Source organism: Dasypus novemcinctus, chromosome 14, assembly GCF_030445035.2.
Source record: "Dasypus novemcinctus isolate mDasNov1 chromosome 14, mDasNov1.1.hap2, whole genome shotgun sequence".
NCBI classification, from domain to species: Eukaryota; Metazoa; Chordata; class Mammalia; order Cingulata; family Dasypodidae; genus Dasypus; species Dasypus novemcinctus.
The window spans coordinates 30,162,410-30,182,835 of NC_080686.1; the positions used below are offsets into that span (position 1 = coordinate 30,162,410).

The 20,426-nt window shown below is 38.3% G+C and overlaps 1 protein-coding gene and 1 pseudogene across 2 annotated transcripts in view; both read right to left on the bottom strand.

Annotated features, from left to right (window-relative positions):
- CPA6 (carboxypeptidase A6) overlaps positions 1 to 20,426 on the bottom strand; it is a 402,022-nt gene that overhangs the window by 187,421 nt on the left and 194,175 nt on the right. The gene's annotated exons all lie outside the window — the stretch shown is intronic.
- On the bottom strand, positions 1,138 to 8,589 carry LOC139436454 (ras-related protein O-Krev-like; annotated as a pseudogene).

A 20,426-nucleotide genomic window follows, 5' to 3' on the forward strand; every position in this document is an offset into this window, starting at 1 on the left:
AAACTAGATGGCTCAATTCATGGACTGCAAAATGGATGTTGTGTTAGCAGGCATGAAAACAACATTCATCTCATCATACATCTCCATCAGAGCTGTTGAGTGACCAGGAGCATTGCCAATGAGCACCGATGTTTGGAAAGGAAGTTTTTCCTGAGCAGTAGGTCTCAACAGTCAGTTAAAACATTAAGTCCACCCTGTTGTAAGAAGGCACGCTGTCATGTAGGCTTTGTGGTTCTATTGAGTATCACTCTTGAGGGCCCTAGGATTGTTGGAATGGTACATGAGCATTGACTTGAACTTAAATTCAGCAGCTGCATTAGCTCCTGACAAGAGAATCAGCCTGTCCTTGGAAGCTTTGAGCCAGACATTGACTTCTCTACCTATGAAAGTCCTTGATGGCCTCTCTCCAACATAAGGCTGTTTTGTCTACACTGAAAATCCATTGTCCAGTGTAGCTGCCTTCAGCAATAATTTTAGCTAAATCATCTGGATAACTAAGCAGCATCTATGCTTGCTGCTTCTCCTTGTACTTTTATGATATGGAAATAGCTTCTTTCCTTAAACCTCACGAACCAACACCTGCTAATTTCAAACTTTTTTCCCCTGCAGCTTCCTCACCTCTCTCAGCCTTCGTAGAACTGAAGAGAGTTAGGGCCTTTCTCTGGATTAGGCTTTGGCTTAAGGGAAAGCTATGGGCTGGTCTGGTTTTCTATCCAGACCACTAAAACTTTCTCAAATTAGCATTTAGATTGTTTCTCTTACTAATCATTAATGTGCAGCCCCTTTAAGGTCCTTCAAGAACTATTTCTTTGCATTCACAACTTGGCTGATCACAGAGCACCAAAACAGATATAATTACCAAGAAAAAATTTGAAATATTTTGAGAATTACCAAAATGTGACAGAGAAACATTAAGTGAACATGTGATGTTAGATAAATGGTGCCAATTGACTCGATTGATGCAGGGTTACCACAAACCTTCAATTTGTTAAAATACACTATGAAGTGCAAGAAAGTGAAGCACGATAAAATGCAGTATGCCTGTAATCCTACCCTTTTGTTTGTGAGCCCAGCATTACATTTGGAATAGATGTTAAATACTGGTGAGAATACATTTTTTAGGAGAAATTAGGCTTCTCACCAAAAATCACTGAGGCTTGGGTTAGACACTTTCTCTCTCTTTTTTTCTAAAGATTTATTTATTTATTTCTCTCCCCTTCCCCCCGCCCCAGTTGGGTTAGACACTTTCAGTCTTGGTTTGTGTTATTGTAGTGGAGAAATTCGGATAGGCGCGGTTTCGAAGGCCAGGACACGAGAGAATACCGAGAAGGAAGTTGGTTTATTTCGACCGGCCGGGCTCGGCGGACTCTTGTCCTAATAAAAACCGAGCCCCGAACAGCCTTTTACAGACCCTTTTATACAGAGGATATAGGATTAGGAAGACTAACAGTGATGGTAAACAGACCTTTGGTTAGGTTCTTCAGATCTTAGTATCAGATAGGTTATTTCCTCCCGGTGAGTTACATATTCTCCACATCCAAGCCAGTTTGGATTAGCATATCTTCCACATCGTCTGGAGGCAGCCCTGAATACACATTCAGTCTCACATCCCTTCTGAACATTCAAAGACTGTAGGGCCTATATTACTTATTTGACCATCTTGGAGACTAGGTACTCTTGGAAATAATTTTGTTTTTAATGCACAGGCTATATCATTATGGCTAAGACTGCAAATTCCTGGAAGGAGGAGTGTTTCTCTTTAGATCACATTACTCAATCCTCTTCTTAAAAACTTTTAATGGTTTCGATTTCTTTACATCGTTGCTGATATTATTTTGTATTTTTTAAATGAAATTATGGCCATGCTAGATATTCACAATAGCCAAAAGGTGGATGGAAGCCAGGTGTCCATTAACAAATGAAGAAACAAAATGTGGTACCTTCATACAATGGAATATTATTCAGTCATAAAAAGGAATAAAATTCTGGTATATATGGCAACATGGATGAACCCTGAAGATATGATGTTGAGCAAAATAAGCCAGACACAAAAAGACAAATATTATCTGACTTCACTTATGCGAAATACCTGGAAGAACCAAACTTCATAGAGATAGATAGTGGTTTATAGGTTAGTGGGAAGAGAGTGGAAAGAGTAGTTTCTGTTTGAGGAGATGAAAAGGAGGGGTAATAGATATTGGTGATCCTAACACAGTATTATGAGTGTAATTACTACTACTGAATTGTATACTTGAGTGCAGTCAAAATGGGGAGTTTTGTGCTGTATATCAGTTACTGCAATAAAAAGGTTTAAAACAACAACTCAATGGCTACCCATTGCCCTTAGAATAAGATCCCCAATTTGTAGCTTGTCCTCCAGGGGACTGAATGACCTTGCCCCGGCTGCATCTCTCAGACCTCACTCTTACCGTTCTCTCTTCTATTTACGACTCTCCAGCTCATATTGGCCTTAATTAGGGCCAAGAGCTAAACTTAGCTAGGCAAATTCATCTTTGCACTTGCTATGTGTTTTTCCTGGAATTTTATCTCTCGAGACCTTTGCATGGCTAACTTTTTGTTCTTAGGTTATACCCTTATAATTCCCCTTTTAAAGAGATGTCTTCTGAACACCCAAAGAACTCCATTGTTTTTATTTAATTTTATTTACTTCTTTCATAGAATCTACCACAATCTGCAACTACCTTGTTTCTGGTTTCATTTGCCTGTTGCCTTGGCCGTGAGAACGTATGCTTCATGAAGGAATCTACTTTGTCCATCTTACCCCGTGCTTCACATGTTTAATGAACAAAGTATAAATCTAGCTTTTGGAGGTGGTGGGGAGAATCTAGAAGCCTTCTTCTAAGTCCACTCAGAACAAGAAAGCATGTGGTTTCTAATGATGGACCATTTATGCTGTACAGTAAGTCCTCTGGGAAAAAGATCAGCAGAAAGAGGGTTAAGCATGGCTCTGGCGGTCTTTCTCAAGCAGGATGTTGTCAGACTGAAGAAGAGCTGTTGCAAACTGTTCTCTAACGTGTCTGATCCTGGTAAATGCACATCACAAATCTTGCAGGATTACTGCTGTTCATCCCATCTGGCCACACTACATCATGAGCCTCAACGTGTCTGTAAATAAGCCTTTAACCCTGGCTCAACAGAAAATGGGAACACTCTTGTCAAGTAAGCAAAAATTTAAGGCAAAGGGCCAGTTTAGTGAAACTGATGAAATTTTCTTTTAACAAAACTCTGTCAAATTATACTGACCCAAGAAATTTTACCAGCTTGTCTCAGGTTGACTCACCCTGCTTTTCGAAATGCATCCGAGAGCCACATGAATCAGGGGGTTAGCAGTGAGAGTGCCATGGCACCAGGGCTTGTGGTCTATTTTAATACATTCCTACTTGGGGGGAAGGTGTATTTCTTTAAGGGTCAGCTAAAATTTTTCTTTATCTCCTTCGTTAGAACATTCTTCTTGCATCATAACGATACCACCAGTGATTATTGTTTCTAAATGATTTAAAAGTTACTTACACAATATGAAATTTTATCTAGATTATTCAGTGATTGATTTTCCAATTGACAGCTTATCCAGGTCTTATATTTCCCCTACTGAAGGCATGTATTAGCCTTGTATACCTACCCCCAACCCTTCAAACTGGAAACTGGATCAAAAGGGAAGTGGAAATGTCAATTTGTGAATTTACCCTCAGTGGACAGGAATACTAAGCCTGCCACAAAAACCCTGCCCTGCTCCATGGCTAAGGTATCCTACAATCATTCCTTCCAAATCGTTTCTGAGGATTTAGATTTGCAAATATGTAACCTTCAGATTTCTGCCCATGTTCTGTCATTATAATTTTGCAGGAAAAAGAAATTACTTTCTGCACTGTCAAAATCCCAAGTCAATTCAAGTTTGCCAATGTAGACACACAAGCCAGCTTTCTTTCTTATGTATTCTAATCCGTTTATCCTTTGAAGGACTTGACAAACCTTAGTCCAAATCCCTTGTATTTCATAGTTTACACTCATAGGCATCATGCTCTGCGTCATTCATAGTAGGTTGGCAAAATGGGAGATTTGTCTGTAGTCTCACAACACAGAATTCTAAACAAAAATATCCTGTTTCCCAGATGTACATTTGGCAGGAGACATGGTTCTAATCCATTGCACAATGGAATGGAGAGAGCATTGTAAGTAATTCTCTAGAAGTACTTGCTAGATTCCATCCTTAGGACACATATTGTTTTTAACCTGATTTACAGACTCTCTCAGTGGAACAGAGCTACCAGTTTCTCAAGCTTGGGTTTCTCAGACTTCCTATCCCTTACCTACTGTATGTGCTAGAAAGAAATTTAATGCTTTCAAAAAGTAGGAGATGTTTTCTGCAAGGCCTTTGATCTTCACATGGAAAACCTTTGTATGATGCAATAAACTATGTTCTTAATTCAGGAGGGAGAGAAGTGAGGCAAGGATAGAGTCTTAGTATCACTGCTAATTTTCTCTCACTCTTCCACCAGAAGAGGTTCAAATAGTGGAATAAGGGTTGAATTGGAGGAAGCTGAGATTTGTTGCCTTTTCAACTGTTGCTGATTTTTTTAACTTGGAGTATTGACCTCCTTAATGGAATATCAGCAGACACCAAAATGAACCCACATCCCTAATTTGTCTCCCATTTTCCTTTTAGATCTCCTTTCCCACCTCCTTTGTGCCTCAGTGTCTCTGCTACTCTCCACTCACCGCCATTCTCTGCTTCCCTGTTCACTCAGGCATGGAGCTAGTATTGCAAACAAACCGCTTTTCCTATCCTTGTTTAAAACAAATAGTTAATGTTTGGAGCATGAATGGGGCTTGGCATAGCAAACCCTGATTATGTGAAACTATATTATAAACAACAGAATGTGGAAAATTATATACAGTTGACCAAATAAAGAGACAACTACTAAATCCCCACATTCAATCTCTATTCTAATTAATCTTTTATAGTGCTAACCCATGAATCATTCTATAAAAAGATGTTCAATATCTCTACTGTTTTCCCCCTCCCCTTTATGAGGACCACAAATTGCCTATAGAACAAACTCCAAAATTTTAATCTTGGTGATTTAAAACTCTATTAATTTAGTGAAAAAATCGATGCCAGGAACTCCACCAGGCAATGCTGAGGACATAAAGTTAGCATAAGATTTCTGCTTTCAAGGAATTTACAACCTGATTGAGAGACTATGACATGTACAAAAATAACCATAAGGCAGATTATATGTGCTACAAAGGAGGCATAAATGATAACAGCAATTATATACCAAGCACTTACTATGTGCCAGGTAGTTCACATCTCTTTCCATTAATCCTCACAACAACCTATAACATAAATATCAGTATCTCCATTTTACAAATAATAATAGCAGCCATTGCACAAATTTCTACCTTGTGCCAGGTGCTTTGTATACATGATCACTTTTTAAAAAATAATACAAGCCCTTGCATGGCAATCCAAATTTATTGAATCATTGATGCTAAGTTATACAAAATTGCACCACTTTAGTTAATGCATCTTGTTTATATTTGGCCACCTCCAAGTAGTTGTAACATGAGGTTGGCCAATTTAAATACTGTGGCTCTGTTGGACAGGCACATAATCTTTACACCTGAAGCAGTTCGGTATTGTGTATGAATTCCAAAAATATATATTGGATTGTGTTTTGTAAACTGGTCTGTTCCTCTGAGTGTATTCAGAGGAATACATTCAGAGTGTATTCAGATTATATGAGACTCAGAGGTTTCACTTTTACTTTATTAAATCAAGATTAGCACTTTTATTTGACCACGTCATTAGGGTGACCTGGTTTGAGTCCCGACCGACAGCTAGCCTACAGCTGTGGGCTATATAAATGCATGGTCAATCAAAGACAGGGAAGTAAATACATGGAGGAAGAGAGCACAGAGGAATAGATACAGCTCCATAGACACGGCAGAGGCCTGGGGAAGAGAGATGAGCCGAGAGTCTACAGCTGACCTTCTGAAGAGAAAAAAGCCGCTGAGCCCAGAAAGAAGCAAGCCCCAGGGAGAAAGAGTGAAGCCCTATCCCAGCCTGCAGCTGAGACCATAAGCAGCTGGGACCATGAAGCCTTAAGAGGAAGGAGGAAGATAGGAAGGCTGACCCTGGCAGACATTGCCCGCCATCTTGCGTCAACATGTGGCAACAGGCTTTGGGTGAGAAAGTACCTCTTATGGTACCTTGAGTTGGATCTTTATGGCCTTGTAACTGTAAGCTTCTACCACAAATAAATACTCTTTATAAAAGCCAACAGATTTCTGGTACTTTGCATCAGCACCCTTTTGGCAGTCTAATATAACACTTAAACGTTAAATGTATATGAAGCAACAAGGCACTGTTAAATAAAACAGCAATAGTCATTGTAACTTAGGCCTATGACCAATTACACATGATTACGATTACTTCCCACATCCACAGTTAAATCCACTATTTAATATCTCAGCCAAAATGTTACACATGTGAAACTTACTAACAGGCAAAAATATTAAACCTGTATTTTTGGTACTGCAAATACACTTATACATGAGCAGCAAGGGGGTCACAGTGAGAATCTACAGCTGCAGAAGCCTGAAAATGATTTACAAAAATTGTTAAATCATTAAAAAATTATTTGAAAAAATATATTTTTTGTTGTAGACCTCTACTGTAAACTCAATTATAAACATTGTCCCCTATGTAAACCAAAGAAACATCATGTCATAAGAGATTAGAAAACCCTGGACATTTCCTTCTCAGCAGAAATTAAAAACAATGTCTTTCATCTAAGACATTTAATGAAAGGACTTATCATATTTTAAAGACAAGATCACTGTCTGTGTCAGTTTGATGTTATTTATGATTTCAAAAAAGAGATACTGATTATGTTTGTAAACTGGTCTGTTTCTCTGGGTGTCATACCTTTTGAATGTATTAGATTCAGCTGAGATATCTGATTAAAATATGTTAAGATTAGGACTTTGATCCAACCATGTCATAAGAATGTAACTCAGTATTGAGTACCAGCCTCCTTGAGGATAAAACAGAACTCACACAGAGAAGTAGATACACAGAGAAGATGCACAGAAGAACCTGCAGCCCAGGAAGAGAGGTGAGCCTGATAGTTTATAGCTGACTTTGTGAAGAGAATAGAACAGCTGAGCCTAGAAAGAAATGAACCCTGGGAAGAGAGATGAGCCTTATGCCAGCCCACAGCTGAGATTGGAAGAAGCTGGGCCCTCGGAGTCTTAAGAGGAAAGAGGAAGGCTGAACCCTTACAGACATTGCCTGCCATCTTGTTTCAACACGTGGCAACAGACACTGGGCAAGGAAGTAACCTTGCATTGGACTATTTCGGGCTTATGACTATAAACTTCTACCCCCCAAAAAATACCCTTTAGAAAAGCCAACAGAGTTCTGGTACTTATATCAGCACCCCTTTGGCTGACTAATACACTGTCTCCACAGGTTTTAAAAAATTTTTTAAAATTATATACCTGTGTTAATCAAAAGGTGCTTATTTTGTAAACACAATGATAATGACTTTGACTTTCTTTAAAAAATTACAATACACTACAAGTATCCAAGAAGTGAAGTTATCTGGAGTAGCCTATATAGGAACTCTTTGGGCGTTCTTTTATTGAGCTAAAATAGTGATGTTCTTAGGATTTATATTATTGTACTCTCCAATACAAAGTTTTTGGGGCATGTTAAAGTATACAATATACACCATTTTCATACATGTTCAACACTGGTGGATGAAGAATGTCTCTTAAGCAGTAATACTGGGCAGAGCCTCTAATTTTACAAGCTGTATACTCTAGGACTATTATATAAATAAAAATCTCTCTTGTGGTACTGGAAAGTGATTAGAAGGTGCAAACTGATGTGGTAGCTTTAATCTGCCTCTTAAAAGGGCACTACCATAGGAAAATCCACTTAAAGTGTTGGTAGGTTTAACAAAGTTGGAATGATGGCACTGTTGAATTGGGCAACGGTTCTACAGACCTGGCTCAGAGCTATAATGCATTTAGTATATTAAAGCAGGTGATATGATATTTTGTGGGCCTCCCCAGGCATGGGAGTTTTTCCTGTTAATTTACCATACTAGGTCTTAAAAGATCTCATTAATATTTTTGATTTTGCAGACGATTCTAAGAATGGACAATTGTTCCATTGTCTTGCTAGATTTTGACCTTGCTCCATTCCTACAACTCTTTCATCCTCCAAGTCACACTTATTACTAACCAGAATCATTGAGACATCATCAGTATCTTTTACTAAAAGAATCTGTTTTCTCAGATCTTGTAAATCATTAAATGTGTACTGTGTTGTGATGGAATAAACTGATTCAAAGCCTTGTCCATTTTTCATGTACAAATTCCTCATTGCTATAAATTGTTCTGTTTCTGCAGTATCCAAGATTTCAAGCATACACTTTGTATATCTGCTTCAATTTGCTCTTTATAAGAATCTTCTGTTGTAGGATATTTTTTAACAAAAATTCCTTGAATGACCTGCATGGTCAAAGTAGACTTTCCAATGCCTCCTGAGCCAAAAACGGCAGATTATGCTTACACATGGTACAAAGTTGTTGTCAAAATCTGGTCCCTCTTGCACTGTCACTGGGTCCATGCGGCCAGAGTCTCCCTGCCCCTTGGGATCCCTCTAGGTCGCTGCTCCGGGCTCCTTGGCTGTACTGCCACTGCCACCACCACTCCAGCTTACAGCTTACATGAGCACATTTAATCCTTGCAATAAGGATCAAATATATATATTTAGAATAATGAGCAAATTTTTCTCCCTTTCAAAGAAGAGAGTTACAAACATGGAAAAGGAGAGATTTTAAATGAAAAAAATATATAAAATAAAAAATTAAATTAAAATAGGGATTGACCCTGCCCCAATCAAGGTGGCAGAATGAGATATTCTGGAACTCCACTCCCTGCCCACAGAAACTTTGAACAATCAACAAAAATAGGAAAAAATCATCTTTCTCAAAGCTCTGGAAAGAGTTAAAAGGTTGCAGTACCAGGGTGTTCACCAAATCAATAACAAGCAACTTAAAAACAGTAGGACAATTTTATGGCATTCTTGCTGGCCCCTCTCCCATCCTATCCCTGGTTTGTGAAGGAGTTGATCCACGCTCCCAGTTTAGGTCCCTGAGTCCAGTTTTATTTCTGGAGCTGAGTAACCTTTGTGCACACGCTAGGGTGCCTGTACATCTGGGGGCAGCCTGGAGGACTGAACAAAGATACATATTGCAGGATGACTGTCTCAGAGCTACTCTGTGCCTAGAGGCAGCTCACAGAGCTCTCCTATAGGATGCTATCCTGGTGTGAAGGATTGCCAGCTATGGGACATACAGTGAAATATCCAGAATCCTGAGGAAACACTGTTTAAAGTGTTCAAAGAATGAAGATATTTGTACATGTATAAACAAGGGAATTCCTAGGGCTATGCAGACATACTTGGGACAAGATGCATGTACAGGAAGAACCTAACTCTTTTGCCTTGGGCTGTTCCTTAAACTCATTATTAGAACAGTTAACCTCTGCAGGAAAGAACATGCACAGGGCAATCTTCAAACACTTGGAAAAACTATTTTCTTTTTAACTTTTCTATCTGCTCCTGGAATTCAGGGAAATCTCTGTTATAACTCTTGGATATAAGCTTAAGGAACAGACAACTCAGAGTATAAATTCCAGAGATAACACATCACAATATCAAAATATTCAGGTTGTACAAAATGTTACAAAACATATAAAGAAATAGGAAGTTATGACTCAGGCAAAGGAGCAGGATAAACCATTAGAAATCAAGAACAAGGAATACCAGACCTGGGACACACCAGACAAAGACAAAAAAAGGGTTCTAAATATATTCAAAGAACATGGACAAAGAACTAAAGGACATCAGGAAAATGACAGAGGAACACAAAGAGTATATCAACAAAGAGACTGAAATCATGAAGAAAAACCAAAACAAAAAACAAACCCCATACAGAACTGAAGACCCACAGTAACAGAAAAGAAAAAAATTCTTAGAGGAGTTCAACAGCATTTTGGAGTTGGCAGTAGTAGAATCAGTGAACTTGAAGACTGTCTAATTGAAATGATTCAGACAGAGGAGCAGAAGGGAAAAAGAATGAAGAAAAATAATCAGTGTCTGTCTCAATTAACCCCAAACAGGATAAACCCGAAGACACACACTGAGACATATCATAAATTACTGAATGCCAAAGAAACAGTTTTCTGAGAGCTGCAAAAGAGAAGCAATATGTTACATACAAGGGAGCCTCAATAAGATTAAATACTGATTTCTTCTCATCAGAGACCATGCAGACAAGAAGGCTGTAGGGTGCCATATTTAAAAGTGCTGAAAGGAAATAATTGCCTACCAAGAATTCAATATCTGACAAGAAATGTCTTCCAAAAAAGAGGGAGAGATTAAGACATTCCCAGACTAAAACTGAAGGAGGCCACTGGACCAGGCCTACAAGAAATGCTAAAGGGAATTCTTCAAATTGAAAGTAAATGACACTAGGAAATGGATCAAAGTCACAGGAAGAAATAAAGATCTCTGGTACAGGTGATGACATGAGTAAATATAAATATCAGTACTGCTGTATTTTTGGTTTGTAACTCCATTTTTTACTTTCTGCAAGATCTAAAATGCAAATGCATAAAAAGCAACAATACGTAGTTTTGAACTCAGAATGTATAAATATGGAATTTGTGACAAGAACTATATTGAGGTGGTGTATTAGCTAAAATGGGTGCTGATGCAAAGTACCAGAAATCTGTTGCCTTTTTAAAAGGGTATTTTTTTGGGGTAAAAGCTTATAGTTATAGGCCCAAAAGAGTTCAATTCAAGGTTAGTTTCTCACCAAAGGCTGTTGCCACATGTTGAAGCAAGATGGCAGGTGACATCTGTGATGGTTTAGACTTCCTCTTTTCTCTTAAGGCTTGGTGGGCCCAACTTCTTCCTATTTCAGCTGTAGGGTGGAAGGCTTTTTTCCTTCTGGCCTGCTCAACTGCTCAAGGCTCTGGTCTCTTTATTTGCAAACTGTCACACAAATGGCTCTTCTCTCTTCCCTGGCCTCTGCTGTGTTTACGGAGCTGTCTCTCTTCCTCTGTGTATCTATTTCTGTGCATCTCTTTCCCTTTCTTCTTGATTGAGTATCCATTTATATAGCCCAGAAAGGGTTGAATCAAAGCCCTAATCTTGATTTAATAAATTAAACATAAAACCTTTGAATTTAAATCAATCAAAGGTATCATGCCCAGAGGAACAGACCAGATTGCAAACTTAATATCTTTTTGGAATTCATAATAATATCAAACTGCTACAGGTGGGGAGACAGAGGGGTACAGGAACATATTTTGTGTATGCTAGTGAAATTAAATTGGTATTTAACCAAATGAAGTTGTTATAGATTTAGGATGCTAAATTTAAGCTCCGTGATAGCCACAAAGAAAATATCATAAAAATATGCATCAAAGGGAATGAGAAGGGATTCTAAAGGGTTTAATACAAAAGATCAACTAAATTTAAAAAATAAGAATGGAAAATTGAGGGACAAAAACATATAAGACATATAAAAAGCCAAGAGTAAAATGAAAGAAATTCCTGCATTATCAAGTTATTTTAACTGTAAATGGATTAAGTTATCCAGAAACAAAGAATAGAGATTAGCTGAATAGATATAAAAACATGGCCCAGCTGTATGCTACTGTTTACAGGAGACTCACCTTAAATTCAAACCCGCAAGTAGGTTGAAAGTGAAAGGATGGAAAATATTCCTTGCAAATAGTAATCAAAAGAGAATGTGGGGGGAGGGAAGGGATGTGGCTCAAGCAATTGGGCACTCACCGCCCACATGGGAGGTCCTGGATTCAATTCCACAAGCCTCCTAAAGAAAAAATAAACAGACAACAAGCAAAAACCAATAACAAAAAACAAAACAAAACCAACAAGCAGATAACAAGCAGATGAGTGCAAAAGCAGTGAGCAAAAGCAGCAAGCAAACAGACAAGGGAGCCATCCCTGGGGTAAGGTGGGAAGAGAATGGGGATGCTTACACTAATATCAAAGAAGTTGGACTTTATGTTGAAAACTCTTAAAAGGGAATAAGAAGGACACTATGTATTGATAAAAAGGTCAATTCATCAAGAAGATATAATGATTATAAACATATATTCACCCAACAGAGTCCTAAAATATATGAAATAAACATTGACAGATACAAAGGAAGAAAAATATACTTCTACATTAATAGTAGGAGACTTAATACATCACTTTCAACAATGGATGGGAATCTAGACAGGAAATCGATAAGGAAATAGAAGGCTTAAATAATACTCTAAACCAAACCATACTATAAATAGAAGACTTAAATAATACTATACTACTATAAAAATAACACTATAATAATACAGTCCTAATAGGCATGTATAGAACACTTCATGCAACAAGAGTGAGCAGTCTTCTCAAGTGCACATGGATCATTTTCTAGGAGAGACCATATGTTAGGTCACAAATTGAGTCTCAATAATTTGTTTTAAAAGATTGGAATCATACAAAGGATATTCTCTGACCATAATGGAATGAAATTAGAAATCAATGACAGAAGGAAAACTGGAAAATTTGCAAATATGTGGAAATTAAACAATACACTCTTAAATAACCAATGGGTCAAAAAAATCACAAGCATATTTAGGAAATACCTTGAGGTGAATACAAACGTCCAAATTTGGAAAGATATAAAACTATCCCTATTCACAGATGTCATTATTCTACATATACAAAATCCAGAATACTCTATAAGAAAACTACTAGAGCTATTAAACTACTAGAGCTATTCAGCGAAGTGGCAGGGTATAGGATAAATATACAATAATAAATGGTGTTTCTGTATACTAGCAATGAACAAGCTAAAAAGGAAATAAAGAAAATTTCTTTGGAAATAGTTACTAAAGGAATAAAATATCTAGAATAAATTTATCAAGATTGTAAAGGATTATATACAGAAAACAACAAGTCACTATTGAAAAAAATTAATGAAGTCCTGAATAAGTGGAAAGATATTCCATGGTCACGGATTAGAAAACTAGTATTATTAAGATGCTAACACTACCAGCAATATATAGGTTTAAAACAACTCCAACCAAAATTCCAACAGTCTTCTTTGCAGAAATGGAAAAACTAATCACCAAATTTATTTAGAAGGGGGAGAGATCCCAAATAGTCCAAACTGTCACACTTTCATATTTTAAAAGTTCTTACAAAGCTACCGTAATCAAAACAGTGTGGCACAGGGACAAGGACATGAGGTTCAATAGACAAGCTGCCTTAGATAGCAAGAGACTGAACGATAGGCTTACAGGAAATCGGAGGGTGGAGGAAGGATATGAGCTGATGTCTGCAGGGGTGGAATTTAAGACGAGATGGTGGTAAGTATGAACACAAAGAAGAGATAAAAGGGGGGCAAGGGGTTGCCTTTGGTTGGGGCTTTGGGGGTTTGAGGGTGGCTGGGGAGGGACGGATGGGTAACATTGCCCAAAAGTGGGGGGAGGGAGGGGTAGCATACGAACACAGGAGAGGGTCAGGTGTTGGTGGAGAGTAAAATGCCGAGAAAATCATATCAAAATATAATAAAGAGGGTTACCTGTTTAGAATGCTCGGAGGGGAGGGTCTGATGCAGGACGGGCTCCTGGGGAATGTCTAAATGCTCATTCTGCCAGAGTGGGTGTCACCATGGGGTAGAAACCCAAGTAGTGAGAGTGGGGGTGGACCCACATCCTGGGGAGGACTAATGCCACCAAATAGAGGGAACTGTATCCCTCGAGAGAAAGGGTGGCTCCCAGGGCATTGGGGCAGTTGAGCAAGTTAGGCCCTGAACACTATTCCATCTATCTCTGGAAGTGGCTCCTCAGGAAACGGAGGTTGGCTGTCACTGTGGGCACCAAGGTGGAAGGGAAAATGGACGTTAAATGTGTGGAACCAAGGTAAATGGGGGATAAGAGAGGAGTTTCTTGAGAGTACACAAGGATGGATATAAAACATGTAATATTACACCATAACATATAGGAGATGACAGACTGATAATGTAAACCATAATGTAAAACATAGGATAACTAAAAATGTAAAGAACTGTATATCCTAAAGTATGCACCATAATGTAAGCACAGATGTCACCTTGTTAGAAAGCTAATGTCTCAGACTCTGTACATCACGTTAAGTAAATATGATATGAATAGGGTGTAAGAGTATCGCTGTGGAAGGAAAAAGGTTTTGTGGTGGATGTATGGGAGTGCTGTATATTATATATATGCATTGCTGTGGTCTAGGACTCCTGTGAAGAGAAGCTGAATAATTAGGGGGGGGGGGGAAATAAAAAAAAATTAAAAAAAAGATATGATGTAGAATTTTTTCAAGTCAACATTCTTTATCTAAGTTCTTTATCTAACTTTATCCAAGTTCTTTATCTAACCTTTAAATCCATCGCTATATGCCATTCCCTAGTAAGGGACCATGACATTATATTGGGCTTCAAATTTCGGGGAGTTCTGGATCACAGAGTGTTTCAACAATGGCAATGGAGGGATACTGGTATGGGATACCAATGACAGGTAATATATGGCTGACAGGGAGCTGTACAGAACATATGTCCAGGGTGCATGGTAATGTTTGGATATACTCATAGTGGCAACAATTAAAAACCACAGCAGGGGGGGTACTGGGTTCCTGGCCAATGGTGTTCTGTCGTGGTCCCTAGGGGAGCAGCGATAGTCTCCCAGGTACAGCGGCGGGGACCGGGAGGGAGTGAGGGTTCAACAGTGAGCCCCTGATGCTAATGACTATGCTTGTGAGCTGATAAGCCTTAAATAAGAACAAGGCCTAGAGCAACATTGTGCCTGGGAATTTCCTCCTGTCAGCCTTCATGTTACTCAAATGTGGCCAGTCTCGAAGCCAAACTCAGCATGTAAATGCAATGCCTTCCCCCCAGCGTGGGACATGACACCTGGGGATGAGCCTCCCTGGCACCGAGGGACCACTATCAACTACCAACTGATGATGCAACTGGAAAATGACCTTATACGGAAGGTTCAATGTGGATCAGCAGAATATCCCTGTCTACATAAAATAACATGACTTTAAAATGCTGTTTGACCTAAAGTAAGGGGGAAATGGAAAAGAGAAATGAGTTTATATGGCTACGAGTTTCTAAAAAAGAGTCTGGAGGCTGGCAGAAGGATTGCCCTCATGCACAACTGAGCAGAGTCAGAGAGACAGATAAAGCAGATACAACCCCCAGATATCGGTTCCTTCGAGGGCTAAAGAGACCCATGGGAGTTATGGTCATGGCCGATGGGGTTAACTACCAGGTCAGATGGCCCCTTTTTGGAACTGGTGTTTATGTGTGATGAATCTGGACTCAGATGGGATCTTCCTTCATAAGACTTTCATGCTAAGGTGATGGAGGTGCAGTTAATGTTGGGGTTTAAGATATATTTAGCGGATTTGAATCTCTGGACTGACAATGTGATAGCCAGGTCGTGAGCCTCAACAGACTCCAGCACCTACAATATGATTTATTGGACTTATCACACTCAGCTAAGATGGAGTTGAAGAAGGACAACCACCACACCATGGAGCCTAGAGTGATTACAACTGAAAGTGGGAGGATTGCATCCAACATCCATGTGGAATCTGAGCCTCCTCTTGACATAGAGGTGCAATGGACACACCAATCCAATGTCCACATAGAAGAGGTGGCATTGGATTGGGAAAAGTGGACATGGTGGCTGATGGGTATGGGGAAAGGCAGGAAGAGATGAGAGGTGGAGGCGTCTTTGGGACATGGAGCTGCCCTGGATGGTGCTTCAGAGGCAATCACCGGACATTGTAAATCCTCACAGGGCCCATTGGATGGAATGGAGGAGAGTATGGGCCATGATGTGGACCACTGACTATGAGGTGCAGAGGTGACCAAAGATGTACTTACCAAATCCAATGGATGTGTCATGATGATGGGAACGAGTGTTGCTGGGGGGGGGGGGGGGAGAGGTGGGGTGGGGGGGTGGGGTTGAATGGGACCTCACATATATATTTTTAATGTAATATTATTACAAAATCAATAAAAAAAAATAGAATAGAATTGAGAGCACAGAAATGAACCCATTCATCTATATTCAACTGATTTTTGGCAAGGGGACCAAGTCTGCTCAATGGAGAAAGAACAGTCTCTTCAATAAATGGTGTGGGGAATATTGGCTATCCACACATAAGAGAATGAAAGTGAGTCCCTCACTCACACTATGTACAAAAATTAATTCAAAATGGATAAATGACTTAAATATAAGAGATAAGCCATAAACATTTTAGAAGAAAACATAGGAAAATATCTTCAGGACCTTGCATTAGGCAATGGTTTCTTTGACTTTACATCAAAAGTGTTAGCAACAAAAGAAAATATAGATAAGCTATACTTCATCAAACTTAACTTTTGTGCATCTAAGAAAATTATCAACAAAGTGAAAAAATACCAACAGAATGTAAAAAAATATTTGGAAAAAATATATCTGATAAAGACTTACCATCCATAATATAAAAAGAAATTCTATAACTCAAAAAGATAAATAACCCAATGAAAAATGGGCAAAGGACTTGAGTAGACATTTCTCCAAAAAAGACAGAAGAACAACCAATAAGCATAAGAAAAGTTACTCAAAATCATTAACCTTTAGGGAAATGTAAATCAAAACCACAATGAGATATATCTCACACCCACTAGAATGGTGATTATTTTAAAAATACGTCTAAGAGCTGTCCAGGATACAGAGAAATAGGAGCCACAGTACATTCGGTGGGAATGTAAATGGTGTAGCTACTGCGGCAAAAGTTTGGCAGTTCCTCAAAAAGTTAAACATGAAACTACCATATAATCAGACAACCCCATTTCTGGGTATATACCCGAAAGAATTGAAAACAGGGACTCAGATATTTTTCTAGCAGCATTATTCACAAAAGCCAAAAGGTGGAAGAAACCCAAATGTCCATCAACAGATGAGCGGATAAACAAAATATGGTACATATACACAATGAAATATTATATGGTCCTTTCATTTTTTTAATTTTTAAAAAAAGATTTATATTTATTTCTCTTCCCTTCCTCCGCTCCCTCCACTGTGTGCTCTCTGTGTCTATTCACTGGTGTTCTTCTGTCTGCTTGCATTCTTGTCCGTGGCACTGGGAATCTGTGTCTCTTTTTGTTGCATCATCTTGCTGCCTCAGTTTTCTATGTATGTCACCACTCTGGGGCAGTTTGCACTTTTTTCAAAGGGAGTGGCTCTCCTTACAGGGTGCACTCCTTGCGCGTGGGGCTCCCCTATGCGGGTACCTCCCTGTGTGGCAGGGCACTCCTTGTGCGCATCAGCACTGTGCGTGGGCCAGCTCCACAAGGGTTAGGAGGCCTGGGGTTTGAACTCTGGACCTCCCATGTGGTAGGCAGATGCTCTATCAGTTGAGCCAAATCTGCTTCCCTATTCAGTCTTAAAAAGGAATGAATGCCACTGAATCTTGAAGTCATATTGTGTGACATAATCAGACAAAAAGGGGCAGATATTGCATGTTTCTATTTATATGAAACAGCTAGAATATGTAAACTCATAGAGATAGAATATAATGCAGGTATGACGGGGATGATGGGGGAAGGCAGAACACAAAAGGGGTGTGGGGTTTCTATTTGCAGTGATGGGAAAATTCTGGTAATGGATGGTGGCAAAAGAAGCACAACATTGTGAATGTGATTAATCCTACTGAGTGACTAAGATGTGATAGTTTATATTGTAAATATGCTTCTGCAGTGAAAAAGAAGCAATATAGAGACAATGACAATTAAATGCAGCACATGATCCTGTATGAGTCTGATAATGGAGGAGAAATGGCTCAAAAGGACATTATGAAAAATTGGAGTAAAGACTAAGCTTTATATCAATGTTAAATTTCTTAAACTTGATAACTGCAGTTAAGGAGGTTACATAAATGAATACCCTTGTTCATAGGAAATAAACAAGAAAGTATTAAGTATTCAAGGAGCAAGATGTATATAATGTACTCTCAAAAGTTTAGGGAAGGAAGGAAGGAAGGAAGGTAGGGAGGGAGGGAAGGAGAAAATGAAATTGCAAATGTGGCAAAATGTGGATTTGGGTATCTGGAGGGGAGATATGTTGGAGTTCTCTGCATGGATTTTGTATTATATTTACAACTCTCCTCTAAGTTGGAAATTATTTCAAAATAAGTTTAAGAAAAAAATAACACCAAAAACAAAACAAAACCTCCATAATGTTACTTTTTTAGCATTAAGAAATATGTGTTATCTGTATTGAGAATGATTAGGAGAATTAAATCTATCAATCTTCTTAGTACAATTTATATGTATAATTGGGTAATTGATAGCGACTTATTTTTGGTTGAAATCCTTTAAGTTTGTAGAACATTTAAATGAATTTTCTTTTAAATTTTAACACATTTATATAAGTTCATGCATTGGATTTATAAGAATTATTTACACACTTAGGGAAGTTTATTAGACAAATTTTAAGACTGAAATATTTAAACATACAATGCTTTAAAATGTTTAACAATTTTATCAATTGAACCAAGTATTAGGCAAAGACTTCTAAAAGTGATTTCAAAACTTTGCTTGGTATATAAATTAAATAAAGTTAGCATGCAGAACTTCAACGTTTTAGGAAAAACTTTGCTTTTAAATCTGTAACTTTAATGAATTGATTAACTTTCAAAACCTAAAAAAATAGGCATCAATGTAAGCTTATGCTTTTGATATATAAGGACACACATAAATATTAACATAGATATTGGGCTGTGTGTATGTATATATATATATATACACATATGTATACACATGTACATGCTCTCTAGCTCTAACTACTCCAGCTCGGATTAGCATACCTGGTATCCAAATCTTAGCTTCTAAATGACATTTCCATTAAAAGGAAGCAGGAGTCTAAAGAAAAATGACTGATTTCAAGGACTGTGGCAGGCAAAGTACAAAATAACGTGAGAACTTCCTCTTGTGGTAGAGAGCAAGAAGGATTCAAAGGTTGATGGGCGTATGTCAAAAAGACACAGAATCTACCTTAGAGGGGTTCCATTGGCCAAATATGGAATAAACTTAGCATCAAAATAAATCATGATACTATTGAACTAAAATCCATTGAATAAAATAGGAAACCACGAATCTATATTGATATAAGTACACACATAAATAGATTAAATAAAAGTTCGATTAGGAATGGGATATTTCTATAGTTTCAAAGTACCTCCAAATAAAGTACTTATAGAAAAAAACAATCTATTTAAAGAAAAAACAGGTTTCTCCTTAACAAGTAATTACATGTGATAGGATGCAATAAGAACACAGCATCATATATGGGGTGGTCCTGCCAAGCACAGCAAGATTCTAATCATGAGGAAGCAGCAGGCAGGCCCAAACTGAGGAACATTCTACAAAATAACTTGCCAGCAATTCTCATAAATATCAGGGCCATGAAAGTCTAGGAAAGACTGCGGGTTTTTTTCAGACTGAAGGAGAACCATGACAATTTAATCGAACCACAGGATTCTGTATTGGATCCTTTTACAAAAAAAGGCATTATCAGAAGAATGGGTGAGATATGAATGGGGTCTGAAGATTAGATGGTAGTAAGGTCTCAGTATTAGTTTCCTGACTTTGAGGGCTCTATTGTGGTTATTATGAGAAAATTCTTTTTTGTAGTTTTCAGAGTGATGGAGCAACTTTCAAATGGTTTCAGAAAAAAAGTTCTCTGTGCTGTACTTCCAAGTTTTCAGTAAGTTTAAGTTTGTCTTGAGATAAAAAGGGAGTTATGAGAAAGATTTACTCTGCTTATTGTATTATAAAACAACATAGTGATTCCCTACAGGGAAATGTTACCATAATCTGGGTGAGTGTAGAGGTATTTAACGAGGTGGGTAGTTAGAAAAGTCTCCATGAAGTATGTAGACAGGCAAAGATGTCTAGGAAGAAACCTTTCCAGGTAAAGAAGTAGAGTGTTCAAACACATTTAGGGCTCCCCCCTTGTCTTACAAGCTAAGTTTTTAAACAGGGACAAGGGAGGCAGTATAGAATGGTAGCTAAGATCATGGGCATTGGAAGACGACTAGGACTGAAATGTTGATTTTGTCTGTATTCAAGCATGTGACATATGACCATCTGAGTCTTGGTTTCATCATCTGCTTTATCATCTGTAAGATGAGAATAAAGCTGAGGCTTGTGTGTATGTGAGAGAGTTCCATGGTATTTTGTGTGCCTAGCTCAGGGCTCAGCACAGCTCCTGCCACAATAACA